Source organism: Cheilinus undulatus, linkage group 20, assembly GCF_018320785.1.
Source record: "Cheilinus undulatus linkage group 20, ASM1832078v1, whole genome shotgun sequence".
Lineage (NCBI taxonomy): Eukaryota > Metazoa > Chordata > Actinopteri > Labriformes > Labridae > Cheilinus > Cheilinus undulatus.
In genome coordinates, this window is record NC_054884.1 from 23577278 (window position 1) to 23594245 (window position 16968).

At 38.9% G+C, this 16968-nt stretch overlaps 1 long non-coding RNA gene across 1 annotated transcript; it reads left to right on the forward strand.

Moving 5' to 3' along the window:
- Nucleotides 1-15573: 15573 nt before the first annotated feature.
- LOC121528810 lies at nucleotides 15574-16342 on the forward strand. Its single transcript, XR_005993500.1, has 3 exons — nucleotides 15574-15592; nucleotides 15665-15787; nucleotides 15865-16342. It is a non-coding gene; the product is annotated as an uncharacterized LOC121528810 (long non-coding RNA).
- Nucleotides 16343-16968: the final 626 nt, after the last annotated feature.

The following is a 16968-nucleotide window of genomic DNA, read 5'->3' on the forward strand; positions in this document are numbered from 1 at the left end:
GTGGAACTATTTATAGACCACACAATGGGTCAGACTTCACCTTTTTTCTGAAGACATCAGAGGTCTAGCAGAGTCAAAGATTGATTGAGTAAGGAGAGAGACAACATAATGACAATCTTCAAGTGTTTCATTGATTTTTATTCTCTATATACTTCAAAGGAAAAAAGCACAAGGAAATTCTACAGTCAGCCAAAAATGAAAATCAAACAACCTTTCACTCACTAGGGGTTCCATCACACTGACGATGGTGGGAAAGGTCTGTTCCATCTTGACATAGTCTTTTCCAGAACAGTGGGACCAATGGAGCTTTGGGGAAAGTGTTCAACTTTTAGGGGGATTTGTCTCTCATATAAACCCCATAGAACTGGAAGGGTGTTTAGCCTGGGTAACAATCCACAGAGTCTTAAATATGCCAACTTATCTGCTGAATTAAGCACTTCATTGTGTTCTGTTTGTTTTTTAACAAACTCCTGCACCCCCAACCCCCTTCAGTTCAGTTTGCTCCCACTCAGCCATAAAATGCAAAGAGAGTGGCAAATATATGGTTTGCTGAACAACACTACTAATTTGTAGTCCATGGTGGATAAAACTTCTGAGTATGGTGCTTTTTGAGGGACCTGGGTTACTAATGTGACAGGAACACATTTAATCTCAAATAAAAAGGCCCAAAGCGCACTTAACCTAGACAGACTACTTCCAAGATACTCACCAGCTTTCTGAAATTTCTTTACAGGCAGAGATGGTCTTGTACTCATTTTTGTTTATGAATGCACCATATAAAACATGAGTTTTTATGAATGAGGGATAAATTAGTCAAAACTTCTGGGATTTTTATTTGAGCTTGAGAAACACCAGACAAGCTCTACTGAAAATGGGCTATCACGTATCACATTATCAGACACCTACCCCACAGGAGAAGTTTCAGGTATCCACTGATTGTATAAGCCCAGTTCCAAAAAAGTCAGAGCACTCTGTGAAATGTGAATAAAAACATAATGCAATGACTTGCATTCATACACCCATATTTTATCAACAATAGAAAATCAACAACATATCGGATGTCGGAACTGAGACACTTTACCATTTAATAACAAAAAAATGGCGCGCCGGTAGTCGAGTGGTTAAGGCGCATGCCATATACGCAGGCGACCCGGGCTCGAATCCAGCCTGTGGCACTATTTCCTGCATGTCTCTCCCCGCTCGCTCCCCTGTTTCCGACTCTATCCACTGTCCTATCAAATAAAGGCAAAAAGGCCAAAAATAAATCTTTAAAAAAAAAATTAGCTCATTTTGAATTTGATGGAAGCAACACGTCTCAAAAAAGTAGGGACAAGGCCATGATTACCATTGTATGGCATCCCCTCTTCTTACAACAGCCTGGGAAGTGAGGTGACCACTTCCTGGAGTTTTGGGAGAGAAATGTTGTCCCATTTTTGTCTGATGTAGGATTCTAGCTGCTCCCATACCTCCAGAGATGCATGCCTTAGGACTGTGTGACTTGTCAGCAGGACACAACGTCCATGGTTCCAAAAAATAATTTAACATTTTGATTCGTCTGACCACAGAACAGTTTTCCATTTTGCTTCAGTCAATCTTTTGAGAAGATGGTGGCGTTTCTGGATCATGATCACATTTGGCTTCATATTTAACTTGCATTTGTAGATGGAACAGTGAACTGTGTTGACAGACACTGATTTCTGGAAGTGTTTCTGAGCCCATGCAGTGATTGTACAGTACAGAATCATGCCTGTTTTTAATGCAGTGCCACTGGAGGGCCCGAAGATCACAAGCATCCATTATTGACCTTCAGTGTTGTCTCTTGCACACAGATTTCTCCAGATTCTCTGAATCTTGTAAGATAAGAAAAGATAGGATAAGATAATTAAAAAAGATAGACATTAATGACTCCTAGACTTTGTCCCACAGTTACAGATTCAATAAACACAAAAATAGGGATCATATAAATGAAAAACATCTTGCAGCAGTGACATACTGTACAGCACCTCGTCACATCATACATTGCCTGTTAATAGGACATTTAATAGATATGGACATAAATAGATGTTTGATGATATTACATACTGTAGATTGGTGGGATATTCAAAGTCTTTGCAATTTTATGTTGAGGAATATTTTGCTAAAATTGCAATCACACAATTCTTAGGTGCAATTTTTTGCAGATTGATGAACTTCTGCCTATCTTTACTTCAGAGAGGCTCTGTCTCACTAATATGCTTCTACCTTGTCATGTTATTGACATGTTGCCAGTTAACCTAATTAGTTGAAAAATGCTCCTCCAGCTGTTTTTCAGTAGCATCACTTACTATTATAGCCTTTTGTTGGCCCGTCCATACTTTTTTGAGATGTGTTGCTTCCATCAAATTTTAAATATAAATATAATATCATATGTATAGTATTTTTTCCTGAGATTGTAAAATGTCTCAGTTTTTACTGTGAATTAAATATAAGATTTGCAAATTATTGCATTTGCATAGTGTCCCAACATTTTTGGAATTTGGGTTGTATAAAGATGATCAATCTTACCCTGATGGTCTTACTTGCTTTTGTAGCTCATTGAGGGCATCACTATTCATTTTTGATTGTCCCATAAGCATCTAAAAACCTCCCCTTTAAAAAACTTCCTAAATGTCTTGAATTTTTATTGAAACTTCTTCTCAATTCAAAGGTTTTGTATTAGAATTGTATATCCTGCATCATCTTTGTCTTATTATTCTCTGTATTATTTTTCAAATTAGAAAACATGCAGCTCTTAAGCAGCTTTTTTCCACAGCAGCACATCTAGTATATGAGCTGTATCATCGATAGACAGCATGCAGTTTGTCCCTCCACCACTAGATGTGAGCAGTGAAACACTCTCCTTCCACATGCCCTCACATGACAGTTCGCTCAGTTGCACCCACTCACTCACACCAGCATTTACACGCTGTCATCCCTGACACACAAAAACACACTCTCTTCACCCACACTTACACATACAGCCTCTTTCTTTCAAGCTAGAGGTGATAATTATAAGTTGGATAGGGTTTTTACTTTGAAAACTGCAAGAAGAACCTTGGAAAATCCTTACAGAGTGGAGAAAAGGTGATAAATCAATACCCATTGCCTTTCACATGTACCTCTCTGCAGTATATACAGAGTGCATTTAATGGTTCTGTTATATATCACTGTGTTTATGTTTGTCCTGCTTTTCTTTGGAGGAAAAACTACTTTGACTTGTTGCTATGGAGTCATGGTTAGTCCTCCGTCATACCTTCTTCAAGGGCATGAATGTGCATCAGTGATGACGTTTGGAAAATTTCCCTTAAAGAATAATATAAAAATATGATCTAAGTGTAGTCTTATGCTTAGTTTTTCACCTTTGAGGTTGCACAGCTCTCTTAACCTGATGTGGAACTACGTTGCTAGGTGAGGCAGACATTTCTTTAATAAATGTCATCAGCATTTATGAAGCATTGGGACCGACATAGGCCAACAAAACAAATAATGAGGATAGAAGCATGCAAACCTGAGAGCAAAGGTGTACTGAAAAAAAAAACAGAAAAAGAGGGGAATACAAAAGCTGTTCAAAAAGACATGCAATAACAACAATGGCTTTAAATGTGGTTAAAATAAAATTGTAAACCTTTCTTTTGAACCTTCTTTCTCACATTTTATCTCATTATCTACCAGCTGTACACAGGTGGGAAGAATGGCTTTACCTCAGCATTATTTATTTTATTTCTGACATCAGATCTGTCCTTCCCATGTTGACAACTGAGTGCGACACTTATTTCTCACCTTGAGAGTGGCTGACAATGTGTGCTTTCATTCCCACATTTCTCTGTTACTGTGTCTTTGATTCCTGGCTCTTAGCTCCACCTTTTAGCAGGTTCAACAACACATTCTATAGAAAGCCTTCAGTAATGTTAAAAGAACTATTTATACAATAATATATCACTTTTTTATGAAAAAAAAACCTTTTTAATGTCAAAGTGAAAACAGATATCTACAAAGTAATGTCGATTAAACAAAAACATGTAGGATAAAAGAAGTGCCTGCATAAATTTTTATCACCATTAAGTCAGTATTTGATAGATGTACCTTTGGCTGCAATCACAGCACTGAGTCTGTGTGGATAGGTCTCAATGAGGCTTGCACATCTGGACACTACAATCTTACTCCAATTTTCTTTGCAGAACTGCTAAAGCTCTGTCAGGTTGCACAGGGATCGAGCGTAACCAGCCCTTTTCATATCCACCCAGAAATTCACTATCAGATTGAGGTCTGAGCTTTGACTTGGCGGCTCCTGAACATTCACCTTGTTGTCCTTAAACCATTTCTGTGTAGCTCTTCCTGTACACTTTGGGTCATTATCTAGCTAGAAAATAAATCCTCTGAAAAGCTGTTGTTCTCTTGCAGACTGAGTAAGATTTTCCTTCAAGATTTTTCCTATATTGGCCTTCCAGGTCCATCTGCTGATAAGCACCCCTACAGCATGATGCTGCCACCACCGTGCTTCACAGTGGGGATGGTGTTTTTGTGTTCATGTGCGGTGTTTGGTGTCCACCAAACAACTGGTCTTGTCTTATGGCCAAAAAGCACCATTTTGATCTCATCAGACCAAAGAACTTTTTCCAACTCGACCATGGAGTGTCCCACATCTTTTGGCAATTTGATGAGTTTTCTTCCACAGTGTCTTTCTCTTTGCCACTCATCCATAAAACTTCGATTGGTGAAGACACTGGGCAACAGTTGTTGTTTGTAGAGTCGCCCTATCTCAGTTGATACTTGCAACTCCTTCAGAGTAGTCATAGATGTTTTGGTGGCCTCTCTCACTAGTCACCTTGCCCCATCACTCAGTTTGTGAGGACGGCGTGATTTAGGCAGATTTACACGAGTCATATTCTTTCCTTTTTTAATGAAAAATTTTAACTGAACTCCAGTGATTTTTTTTTATCCATCTCCTGACTTAAACTTTTCTTTCACCTTTTCTCTGAGTTGCTTGGAGTGTTCTTTTGTCTGCACAGTGTAATGGTAGCCAGGAATGCTGTTTAACCAGTGACTGGACCTTCCAGACACAGGTGTCTTTATACTACAATCACTTGAGACACACTCACTACACTCAGGTGATCCCCATTTGTTAATCGTGAGACTACAAGCAGCAACTGACTGGACCTCTGCTGAACTAAGTCAGTCACTTCGAGGTCAAAGTAACTGTGCCCTTTGTTCATTCCTTGCTTGATAGTATATCTCAAAAATGCTTTGATGGATGTTCTTCAGGTGTTTGGAGGATAGAGGTCAAGGGGATTGGGCCTCATGTTCATCCTTGACTATATGACATCTTAAATCCCACCACCAAAGAAACCACCCTTCTGCATGACCAACACTGTCCAGCAATTATAGACCTTGAGGAGGCATTTAACCACCAGGCAGTTGTCCTAGTTAAGCCACAGTCAGTCAGACAGAGTGAGATGCAGTATGCTGCTGAAACAGCTTTTGTTTATATTTTCTATTAAAAGCTCAAAAGCTCATGCTTTAATGGTTTCATCTAAAACAGCTGTGCCCAGTATTGTATGCCTTTCCAGCTCACTGTTACATTATGAGCATGATAAAGAGCTGTAAAGGTTATACCACAATGCTGTTTCATTATTAGGCTACAGAGTTAAAAATTAACTGGGGGCTGTAAACTAGGTTGAAAAAGATGCAATGCCTATATAACCAAAAGTAGATATGCAGTGCATTAAGAAATTATTCAGACCCCTTCCAGTTTTTTCAAATTTGTTATGTTGTAGCCTGATGCTACAGTCTCATGAATCTGCCCTCAGTACCCCATCATGACAAAATGAAAACAGAATTTTTGACATTTTTGCAAATATATCAGAAATAAAACTGAAATATCAAATTGACATAAGTGTTCAGACTGCAGAAACATTAATTTAGCTCAGGTTCCTCCCATTTCTCTTGATTGTTGTTTAGATGTTTCAACACCCTCACTGGAGTCCTCCTTTTGTAAAATAAGCTGATTGGACATGATTTTTGTCACGCCTCACAGCTGACAATGTACAACACAGCAAAAACCAAGCCATGAAGTCAAAGGAACTGCCTGAAGAACTCAGAGATATGATTGAAGGTCCCCAAGAACACAGTGACCTCCATAATTCTTAGATGGAAGAAGTTAGGCACAATCAGTCCTCTTCAAAGAGTTTGCCACCTGGCAAAACTGAGCCATCGAGGGAGAAGGGCCTTCATAAGAGAGGTGACCAAGAACCCAGTGGTCACTCTGACAGAGCTGCAGGATTCTGTGTGGAGATTGGACAAAGTTCCAGAACAACAATTACTGTAACACTGCAAACACATGAGCGCCAGCTGTCATACTGTGAGAACAAGATTTTCTGGTCTGATGAAACCAAGATAGGTACTGCTCCTCACCTGCCCAATACCATCCCAACAGTGAAGCATGGTGGTGGCAGCATCATTCTGTGGGGGTGTTTTCAGCAGCAGGGACTGGGAGACTGGTCAGGATTGAGGGAAAGCTGAATGGAAGTACAGGGATATTCTCAATGAAAACCTGTACTGCAGCGCTCAGGACCTCAGACTGAGCTGAGGATTTACCTTCAAACATGATAATGGCCCAAAGCAGACAGCCAAGACGACACAGGACAACTCTGTGAATGTCCTAGAGTGGCCCACCCAGAGCCTTGACTTGAACACTATCACCATCTCTGGAGACCTGAAAATATCTGTCCACCAACAATTCCCATCCAATCTGACTGAGCTTGAGAGGATTTGCAAATAAGAATGGCAGAAAATCCCCTAATCCAGGTGTGCAGAGCTTGTTGCATCATATTCAAAAAGGACTTTGAAAGTTTGTATGATTTGAAGTCAGACTGACATTTTTACTTGCATTTTAGAAGTCCACTTTTAGTTAGACTAAAACAATGATTGGTCTTTTTCTCACTGCATGTAAAGATACTGAGCTAAGTACAAGGAAGACAAAGAATTCAGAGGTACAAAGAACATAATTGTTAAAGACCAGTGTGGTACTCACAATTAAGACTTCATATGATAGGAAAGCTTGTGCAGAAATGAGGGGAGCGTGCTCCTACAGGAGCATTCAGGCCTGCTGGAGTTACAAAAAGAGATAATGAGCTGTGATGGGACTTTGTTCAAAAGAGACAGAATCGTTGTACCACTGTCAGTGAGACAGGAACTGCTTGATTGCATCCATCACAGTCACTTTGGGGCTGACGACTGTGGGAGCGATGTGTCTCTTTAGTTAAAGGTCTATTAGAGAAACAATAAGCAGCTGTGAAAACACAAAGAAGGCATCATTCAAAATGTCAAAACAGCTAACCACAGAAGAGGGAGCAATGAGTTTGAATATTGGCTTTTAATTTTAACTTTATAGTTGTAGTTCAGTCCATAAGCAGTTTTACTTGTAGGCAAAGGTAGGCAATTGACAAGTAACCTCTGATGGATTGAGACGATTCCATGTCAGAGGATGAATGGACCAATCAGCATCCCTTAAAGAGGGGGTATTATACTTTTCCAATTTTTAAAACATAAAGTCACAAAGAGAGAGCAGCAAAAATGAAACATTTCAGATGGAGGTTAAAATAAGGGTTTTTCAGGACGCCAGTGTAAGAAACATGAGGAGTTTTTTGAGCTGTAAACCATGTGAAGCTACTACGTGGGTTGTGATAAATTGAGCCCCATAATGAATTCTTAGCACCCTACATGCCTGAAAGTTATGCATATGCCTGTATGTATTTTAAATGTTAATAATGGGAGAAAAGTGAATAAAATGCCTTCAAAATATAGCAAATGTGATAACATGGCTTAGAGGCATGTTAAAATATTTAGTTGTGGTGAGTTTGAGTTATGATGTTAGTCCAAGAGGTGATGAGCAAGTACTCTTGGATGTTTATGTTTCAGCTAAGGGTTTGTCCTGTAGGTCTCCGGCTGCTGCTTCAAAACATTTTTACTGGCTGTGATTGCTTTTAAATAGAGAAGGACCTCATGTTGGTCTTTGCCTGGGGCCTCCAAATTACTAAACCACCCCTGGTTTACTCCTACAGGGTCCATCTTTATTTAAGACCCCTCAGAGCCACACTGCTGCAAATAATAGTGCAACATAGAAGAGTTTGTTTTTTTAAGTACTCCCACCTTGCTACATTTAGTCCCTCCTTAATCTACAAACACCACACTGCACTCTGAAACTGTGCTTTTAAATTCTGACCTTGCAAGCTTCAAGTTGCTGCAAAATGCTTAAAAAGATGAACAAGGATTCATTTTGTTCAAACCTTCCCAGGGGGAAGATTTCTTGGAAATGAAACTTAGAGCTCAGCAGTGACTTTACATCTGAGATCAAAATTTCCAGGATGTGGTTTAAAAGAGGTCAGACAAGTGCTTCTATTCAGTTAAGACACAGATTTGAAGTAGGCTAAGAGCCCGCTATGCTCGCCTTCTATAAAGCTGTTGGCTTTGCACAGTCAGAGTAAGCATCAGCACATTTAAATGTTGATGGAATCATTTTTAGGATGAGTGTGATTAATTGTTGCTGTGTTGATGGTAGGAAGTTTATGTTAAAGTTTTTTCAATTTGCCATTAATTTAGAAAAAAAAAATCTGAATTGAATGCCTGAATTCCTGCAGATGTTAAACACAGGAGATCCCCAATATGTTCACAAAAACACAGGAAACAAATTAACAAAGCTTATATATACTGTATTTTATTGACAGCAGTACCCTGAGTTAAAAAAAAAAAAAAAAAAAAAAAAAAAATGCAGAAGGATTCCAGACATGAACAGAAGTGAGAATCTGACACAGTCTCTTATGATTTGGAAGTAAACAAATATAGCTGAAAAACAGTTTGCATTTAAAGTTACTTTTTATATTATGTTGAGTTTTTTGGTATTTTGGAGAGTTTCATTGGAATTTTTAGGTCAAATAAATAAGCTTTTAGTTTTTCTAGCATTTTCATGGGAATTTAGGAAATTTGTCTGATGGAATTTGTTGGAAATTTCGGGCATCTTTATATAAATTTGGTCATTCTAATTGTAATTCGTGGGAATTTGATTTGAAAATTGGGGGAACTTGCTTTGATATTTTCAGGTAGTTCAAAGGCGTGTAATTTTTAAAAATTCAAATGAAAATTTCTGTGACTTTTCCATCATTGTCATAAAATTTTGGGTAACGTATTTGTTTATTTTGTTTGTTTATCACGTCTTATTTGCTTGAAATTTTTCGAAAAATTACATGGAATTTTTTGGGGAAATTTATATTGGGATGTTAAGGCTGTATGATAAAGTTGCTTTAAAATTATCAAGGAATTTTGGAACATATGTTTGTAAATTTGGGCAAATTTCATTGGACAGTTTGGTGAATATTTGCTTTCAATTTTTCTGGCATTTTCACGGGAATCTGGAAGATTTGTATGAATGTTTCATGGAGTCCATTTGGAAATTTTGTAGAATTTTTCTGGAACTTGTCATTTGTGGGAATATGATTTGAATTTTGGGGAGGAATTTGCTTTGAAATCATTAGTTATTTTCATAGAAATTTGGGAAATGTATTTGTAACTTCTTGGGGAACTTTATTGGGAATTGTGGGAATTTATGCAAATTTCAGGGAATTTGAGTGGATGTTTGGGAAATTTTTCATGGAATTTTGGGGAATGTATTTGTGTATTTTGGGAAATTTGATTAGAATTTTGAAAGGGAATTTGCTTGGATTTTTTTAAGAATTAACCTGGAACTTTGGGGCAAATTTAAATTGGAATGTTAAGGCTTTATGATAAAGTTGCTAAGGAAATTTCAGGGATATGTTTTGGAGAGTTTCATTGGACATTTTTGGAAAAACTTGCTTTGATTTTTTCTGTCAATTTAATGGGGATTCGGGATTTTTTGGATGTTTGATGGAATTTGGAGATTTTGTTGGATTTTTTTTCTGGAAATTTGGGAAATAAGTAATTTTGGGGGAATGTGAAGTTTTAGGGGTAATTTGCTTTCATTTTGGGGGGAATTTACATGGATGTTTTTGGGAAAATTATATTTGAATGACAAGGCTTCATGATAAAGTTTCACTGAAACATTTCGGGAATATTTGAAAAAAAATTGGGTATTCTTAATTGCCATGTTTCCCATCCATTTTTCCTTGAAGCTCCCCCTTAATGCACCTAAGAAAAGTGGAGCCCCGCATAGATCCAAGAGAGAAGAAAAAGTTAAACACTACTGCCAAAAATCAACACAGATTTGAATTATTTCACTGATAAAACCCTAAAAAAGGCCTATGGATGCTTTTCTTACCAAAAGATCTTTGTATAAACTACTTAATAACTGCTTTATCATGGTATTAGTCAATATTTGTAAATCCAATTTTGGCAGCCTCAGAGAAGACACAGCCTCGCAGCCCCCTGTGATCTTTGGTGCCACATCCAAAACATGCTGTTAAAAACTTATCCAGTGCTGCATAATCGGCAGAAAAATCAGGCCATTAAGAATGATATTTGAAGGAATTTGGACATAAATCAAATCTGTGGTAAATTTAGATATTTACATGATAACAGTGAAGTCATCAACCAAATCTGTGACTAACTGTTGCCAATTTTTGTATTGAATATAACTGCAATCCATCCAGCCATCCTAGATGGGAGTTGTTAGAGAAATCCAAGGCTTTTATGATACAAGAAAACAAACAAACAACAAAAAAAAAAAAAAACAATCAGCAATCAATACGATCTGAAATATTTCAGCCTTGACAAGAGAATAGACTTGGTAAAATTCCTGATGATTGTTTGGAATTTCCCCATACTTCCTGATGTTTAAAATATATTTCCATGCTGAAATAGACATGGTAGTCATGGTAGTCATAGAAAAAGCAGCTATTTCCATGCTGAAATAGACATGGTAGTCATGGTAGTCATAGAAAAAGCAGCTAAGATAACGAATGTAAGGTGCCAAATAACAGAATCCAGCAGCACAAAAAGAAATGCCAGTACAAGTGGTAACCCTAGCGGTTGAGTACATTCTGACACAGTTTGAGGAGAACTCCACAGGAGATGTTATGTCAATAAGGAAGCTGGACTCCTGTGGAAGTGGAAAGAATGGCTGCTGATCTTACATAGGCCAGTGCAAACTCCAGATGGGCAAGTCCGCAACACAGAAAATCCCTTTTGAAAATCAGTGAGCAGCAAAAATCCCAGGATAAGTCATAGATCCCAAATCAAAACATGCCGGTAATACAGGAGCAAAATCCCTGACATGTCACCAGGAAGACATGTGTGGTCCTTTGACTCAAACTCTCAAGTGGGAAAAGACTTGGAAAGCTGGAGGGCAGTTTCTTATTGCAAGAGGACAACAGATAAAACCTGTTCTCCAGGAGTGACTGCCGGGCGGTCAAAGGCTGAATCCCAATTCTCCCCTTAACCCTCAATCTTACCCTCAAGCTCAACCCTCAGCCTTAACTTGTCCCTCAAAACCAAGTATAAGGGCCATCTTGTGACTCAGAAATGGGACACCCCTTAATAGCAGTTACAATTTCAGACTGTAGAGGGCAGTAATGTGCCAAAACTGCATAGTCTGTCAATTCAGAGGAAGAAGGAGAACGCAACGGCACAGTTAATGACTTTCGATTGCAAAAATAAAAGTAAATGTTACACTACAAAAAGGCAAATAATCTGTAAAATAACATTAAACTACGATATTGGAGTGTTTCTGTTTTTTATCTTTAGATGTCTATTAACAAAGAAATACCTACATTTGTAGCTCAATTTCTTCCCCGCATTCGCCGCCATCGCCATTGAGAGATAACCCTCAATACCAAGGGAGCTCCAGGAACATCTCAAATTGAGGGAGATAAAGCCCTCAAACTCGCCCCTCAACTCAACTCCCGGGAGAACTGGGACAGCCCTCGCACTTCGCAGGAACGTGCATTTTGAGAATGAGGGTTAAGATTGAGGGTTAAGGGGAGAATTGGGATTCAGCCTAAGTCTTACCTAACCTTGGTGAGAATCGTTCATGATCTGCTGTATCTTAACATTAGTCTAGAGCAATACAAACAGGTTGAGATTGATTGAGAGTGTTCATCTGCTCAGCAAAATTAAAAAATGACAAACAAACAAACAAAAAACAAAACAAACAAAAAAACCTACAAAAAAAGTTTTTAAAAAAATCTTGGAAAACAATATGGTGGCTCATGCTAAATTAGCATCAAATGATCAAAAAAATTAAAATGGATAAAACGTCAGTTACCGGTTTAATCTTTAAAGATCCTGGGAAGACCCCCCAAAACACAGAATTTGGTCAGAACCTCTTTGTAGCCATCTTAAAGACTCCTGTTCCAATAATGTCATGCATAAGCTGTACTACTTTGGCTTCACTTAAGGTAAAGTGTTGCACTGCCCATTCTGTATACAGAATTATATATCTGTATAATTAAAACATACTTTCATTAGAGATGAGAGACGCCATACATCTCAGAAAAAAAGTGAGGTAATTTGCTGGTACAACATATTTTCAGTTTTTAGATTTCTTTTTAATTCAACTTTATTCATAAACAAAGCCTGACAGTTACATTCATGAAATAACCACATTGCAAACATTACAGAAGCTAACATGGTTATACTGGCTACATAATTAGCGTTACAACATAAGCCAATGTAGCTAAGTTAGCTTCAGCAAAGTCAGCTTTAGAAATTGTAGCTAAAGCTGACATAGCTATGTAGCTAACATAGCTATCTAGTTTACATATATGTTTTGTGAGCTTAGCTTTAGTTCCGTTGGCTACGAAGCCCCATTATCTTTAGCTAAGTTAGCTATAGCAAGGTGAGCTTTAGCAAACGTAGCTAAACATAACTTAGCTACACAGAAAATGTAGCCTATGTAGCCTCTGTAGCTGCTTTGCGAGCTTAGCTTTAGCTCCACTAGCTACATAGCTATGCTATCTTTATCTAAGTAAGGCTTTGGCAACCTGAGCTTTAAGTGACGTGGCTAAAGATAACTAAGCTACACATACAATGCTGATTTGTAACCTATGTAGTTGCTTTGTAAGCTTAGCTTTTACTGTTAGCTACATAGCTCCGTTATCTATAGCTTAATAAGCATAAGCAACCAGTGCTTTAACAAAAGTAGCTGAAGATAACTTAGCTATGCAGATAATGTAGAAATGTAGCTTATGTAGCTGCCTTGTATGCTTGCCCTAACTCCATAGCTATGTAGCTGTTGTCAACAGCTAGGTTAGCTTCAGCAACCTGAGATTTAACAAACGTAGCTAAAGCTAACTTAGCTATATATATAATGTAGATTTGTGGCTTATTTAGCTGCTGTGTGAGCTTAGATTTAGCTCCATCAGCTACGTAGCTCCAACAGTTCTGTTATCTACATCTCTTATGCAGCTAACAGAGCTATGTAAGCTATGCTTTCTGCATTAGAATGTTTTCAGCGAGGACTAGCTTTTTTCCTTTAAGTAGCCAACTGTTTACTCTGCTTTATTAAATGTTTTGTAATCTGGTTTGGCAGAATTTGGCTCTTGGTATCCTTTACTCTTACCTTTACCCTTACCCTTCCTCTAAATAAAAGTTTAATCAGATGTCATTTCAAAAGTTTTAGCGGGTATTTCTCCTCTGAGATACATGATGTCTCACATGAAAGGTTGTGAGTGGCCCGTCTGCAACCAGACTGTCTTGGACATGCTTAAATTTTCCTTTTGTTCATATTCGTTTTGACAGAAATGGGCTTCCACCAATTAACGTTGATTCCTAATGGTACAATTCCACATATTCATTCACAGTAAAACATTTTCATACAGGTTTTGCTAAAATGCTCCAACTGAGTAATATTATTAAACTCGTGTCCACGTGAGGGCTAGATTGCCCATCTAGGAACATGAGGAGGAGTAAATTTTTAATATCACTGAAATAAAGGGTTATCAAAAGTTCCGTTTTGATGTCAAAAAGTGTAAATTTGTTTCTCCTCTTTCTATAAATACCCTTCTTCCTTCGCATTGTCTCCCTCCGTTGCATGGCGCCGGTACCGGCGGCGGTGGTGTGGGTCGTGTCTGACGCTCAAGCTGCCTGTCACGGAGAGAGGCCCGCACGTGCCGGTGGACTCACGTGCGGATTCGGTGGCAGACAGACGCTCACGCTCACTGCAAGAGAGTCATCGTGAGCTAAAAATAGCGAGCCCAAGGAGGGGGGGGAGAGGAGTGTGAGGAGACTACAGCAGAGAAATAGAAACTTGGGGGTTATTTTTACCTCTCGTGCGTCCCTCTGCTGCATCCCAGGCGTGACTTTTTCCCCCTTAAAAACCCTCCCTGCCTTTTTTATTTATCGGTCTATTTCCGTCTATAAACTTTAGGAGTCTTTCTAAGAAGTAAACTCTAGCTGGGGAAGATAAAGTTGAAGTCTATCATGTTGTTTGCCTCGTTAATACTCCCACACACCCACACTTTCACGCAGGTTACAGTAGGTCCACGTCTTCAGCTTTTTTGGACAAATCACGCAGAGTCTGTGCAGTCAGGGATTTAATCTTTAAAAGGACCAAAACATGTAGCCCAAGCATCCCAGACTTACAGCACTGTTACCATAGCAACCCTCACTTCCCCATCAGCCTGCATGTGCAAAGACTTGGTCATTCATTCTCTCCTCCATTCATCCATTCAAAAAGCCAATTCATTCACTCAGTCACTCATTGAAACATTCAGATTTCTACCAGCTCTCTCTTTGTCTCTTCTCCTCACACAATGATCTTAATAAAGCTCCTTCATAGTTTATAGTACAGTATATAGTCTAGTATAAGAATTCAGTGACCAATTATAGCTTTATAAAGGTCTCCCAGGGAACAGAAAACACTTAAATATTAGATGGCTTGGTGTAGGTGTGTGAACAGCAGCAGAGGAACGATTCACATTTACTAAGGTAAAGACTATCACTGCATAAGAGGGCATCACTGAAAGCAGAAATATAGTTATTCAGACTCAAAGCAACAAAAGGTCCTTCTAGTGTGAAAATGAAAGTATGTAATGAGGAATACCCATTACAGTGCCATTTTTTTTTACACATTTATACATAAATAGTACTTCAATGTTGTGTCTTTTCATTTTACTGCATCATTGTTTGCAGAATCTGTATTAATAGATCATATTCCATAAACTGAATTCTGAAAAGTTGCTTGTAATTATTACTAAATTCATATCAATCGTCCTTGAACTGTATTTGAATGATTTAAAATCAAACTTTCAAGGATTGCTAAACAATATTGAATTTAAAAACTTTTTCCTGGAGTACCTTTTAGTATGGGGGTCTGAAACTGCTGGTCCATGGTCCATTTCTGCCCCCCTTTACCTAAAGCCCGCACCTGATACAATAATACTAGCATATTTAGTTATTCATTCATTCTGAGTGCTGGTAATTGATTAGAAATGATCAAGTTAATCACATTACTACACTGTGATTCATTTGAACCCTCGTCAGCCTATCGCCTCTAGAGGGCACTCTATAAAACGAGGTTGCGTTCGTCTCCTCTCGTCTTGCTCGTTAGCTTGCCCGCCCACTTCCTGGTTGCCTCACATCCGCTCTGTCGCCTCCACCGGCGCAGGTATGTTGACAGTAGTTGTTTTGTTTAAATGAAAGATCGCTTCTAAGGTGTGATATTAATGTCTATTTTTAGATGCTCACTTGTGAAGGTGTCGCCGATGATCGCGACGCTCGCGCGGACCCCAGCCGATCAGCGCTGCAAAACCTATGTGACGCACTCCTGCTCCTCTCAGGTGTTCACAGACATCATGAATCGGTATATGCTTCACAGCAGGCTTGTATCTTTACTCCGTTAGTGTTTAGTATTGACTGGGTTTATTTCATGGTTGACAGGGTCGTGGTTATGCTGTGGAGCTTTGGACGTCGCTATTTAAAGAGGTTTTGAACACGTTTTTAAACATTTTTTTTAATTGTACATAAAAATACATCAGTGCTGTTGTTATTTATGACATCTGCACCAAACTGTTAAAAATCTGAATTTTATGGCTTTTAATTAGCACAAATGGACACCGGCTTCAAAAATTATTTTCTGAAAAGGCATGGCTTATGTGACTTGGAATCTACCATCCCAAAATTATATGAAAGGTAGAATCTTTCCGCTTCAAACCAACTTTACCATTCAGAGACCACTCCCATCCTCTCCTGTACCTGTACTGCCTCTGCTCCGGTTTTGGTAATGCCGGTGCTGGAGCCAATGGCCCAAATAGGTAGTGCTCAGGACTACCACGGTCCACCACCACACTACAGCCTGCTTCAGGGGACTCTGGAGGGGAAAAAATCCTCCACCTCAAAAGATCGCTCTGAGGCAGCAGTGCTGACAGACTCTGTGTCACTTTCTGGCAAGGGGGATGTCACTGTCACTCCTGCCTCATCTGGAAAGGGAAAACCCTGTCCTTTCCCCCTCCCTGCTCTCAGGACCAAACTGCCAATTTTTTGTGCATTTTTCAAAAGTCTGAAGTGGGCAGAGTTAACTCTGAGCTGGGGGTTTACTTACACTTTAATGTAAGGAACTTAGTGCTGCTTTGCTTTTACAAAGCATAGCTGCAGCTCTGCTTCCACGTTGCCTTTTAAAGCTCTACTTTGCTTCTGTGGAGATTTGACTTGCTGTAACTGTCATGTTCTGCAACTGCGTCAAACTGGAGCGTCCTCCATGCTGCCTCTCTCACCGCTTTGATTTGCTATTTCTGCTGCTGTAATCAAGGCCTGACCGATATGGATTTTTGGGGGCCAATGCTGATGTCTATATTAGGGAATAAAAATTTTCAACAACCAATACAAACTACTGTTTAGCTGATTTAGCGTTAGCCTTGCCCTCATGTTTGTTGTATTTCTGCAGTACTTTATTTTCATGTAGCACTTCCTTAGTCGTGCCCTGCTGCATTCTTAATGTCCTTCCCCTGATGCTGCTATGTTTGTATTACTAACTTTCCCCTGCTC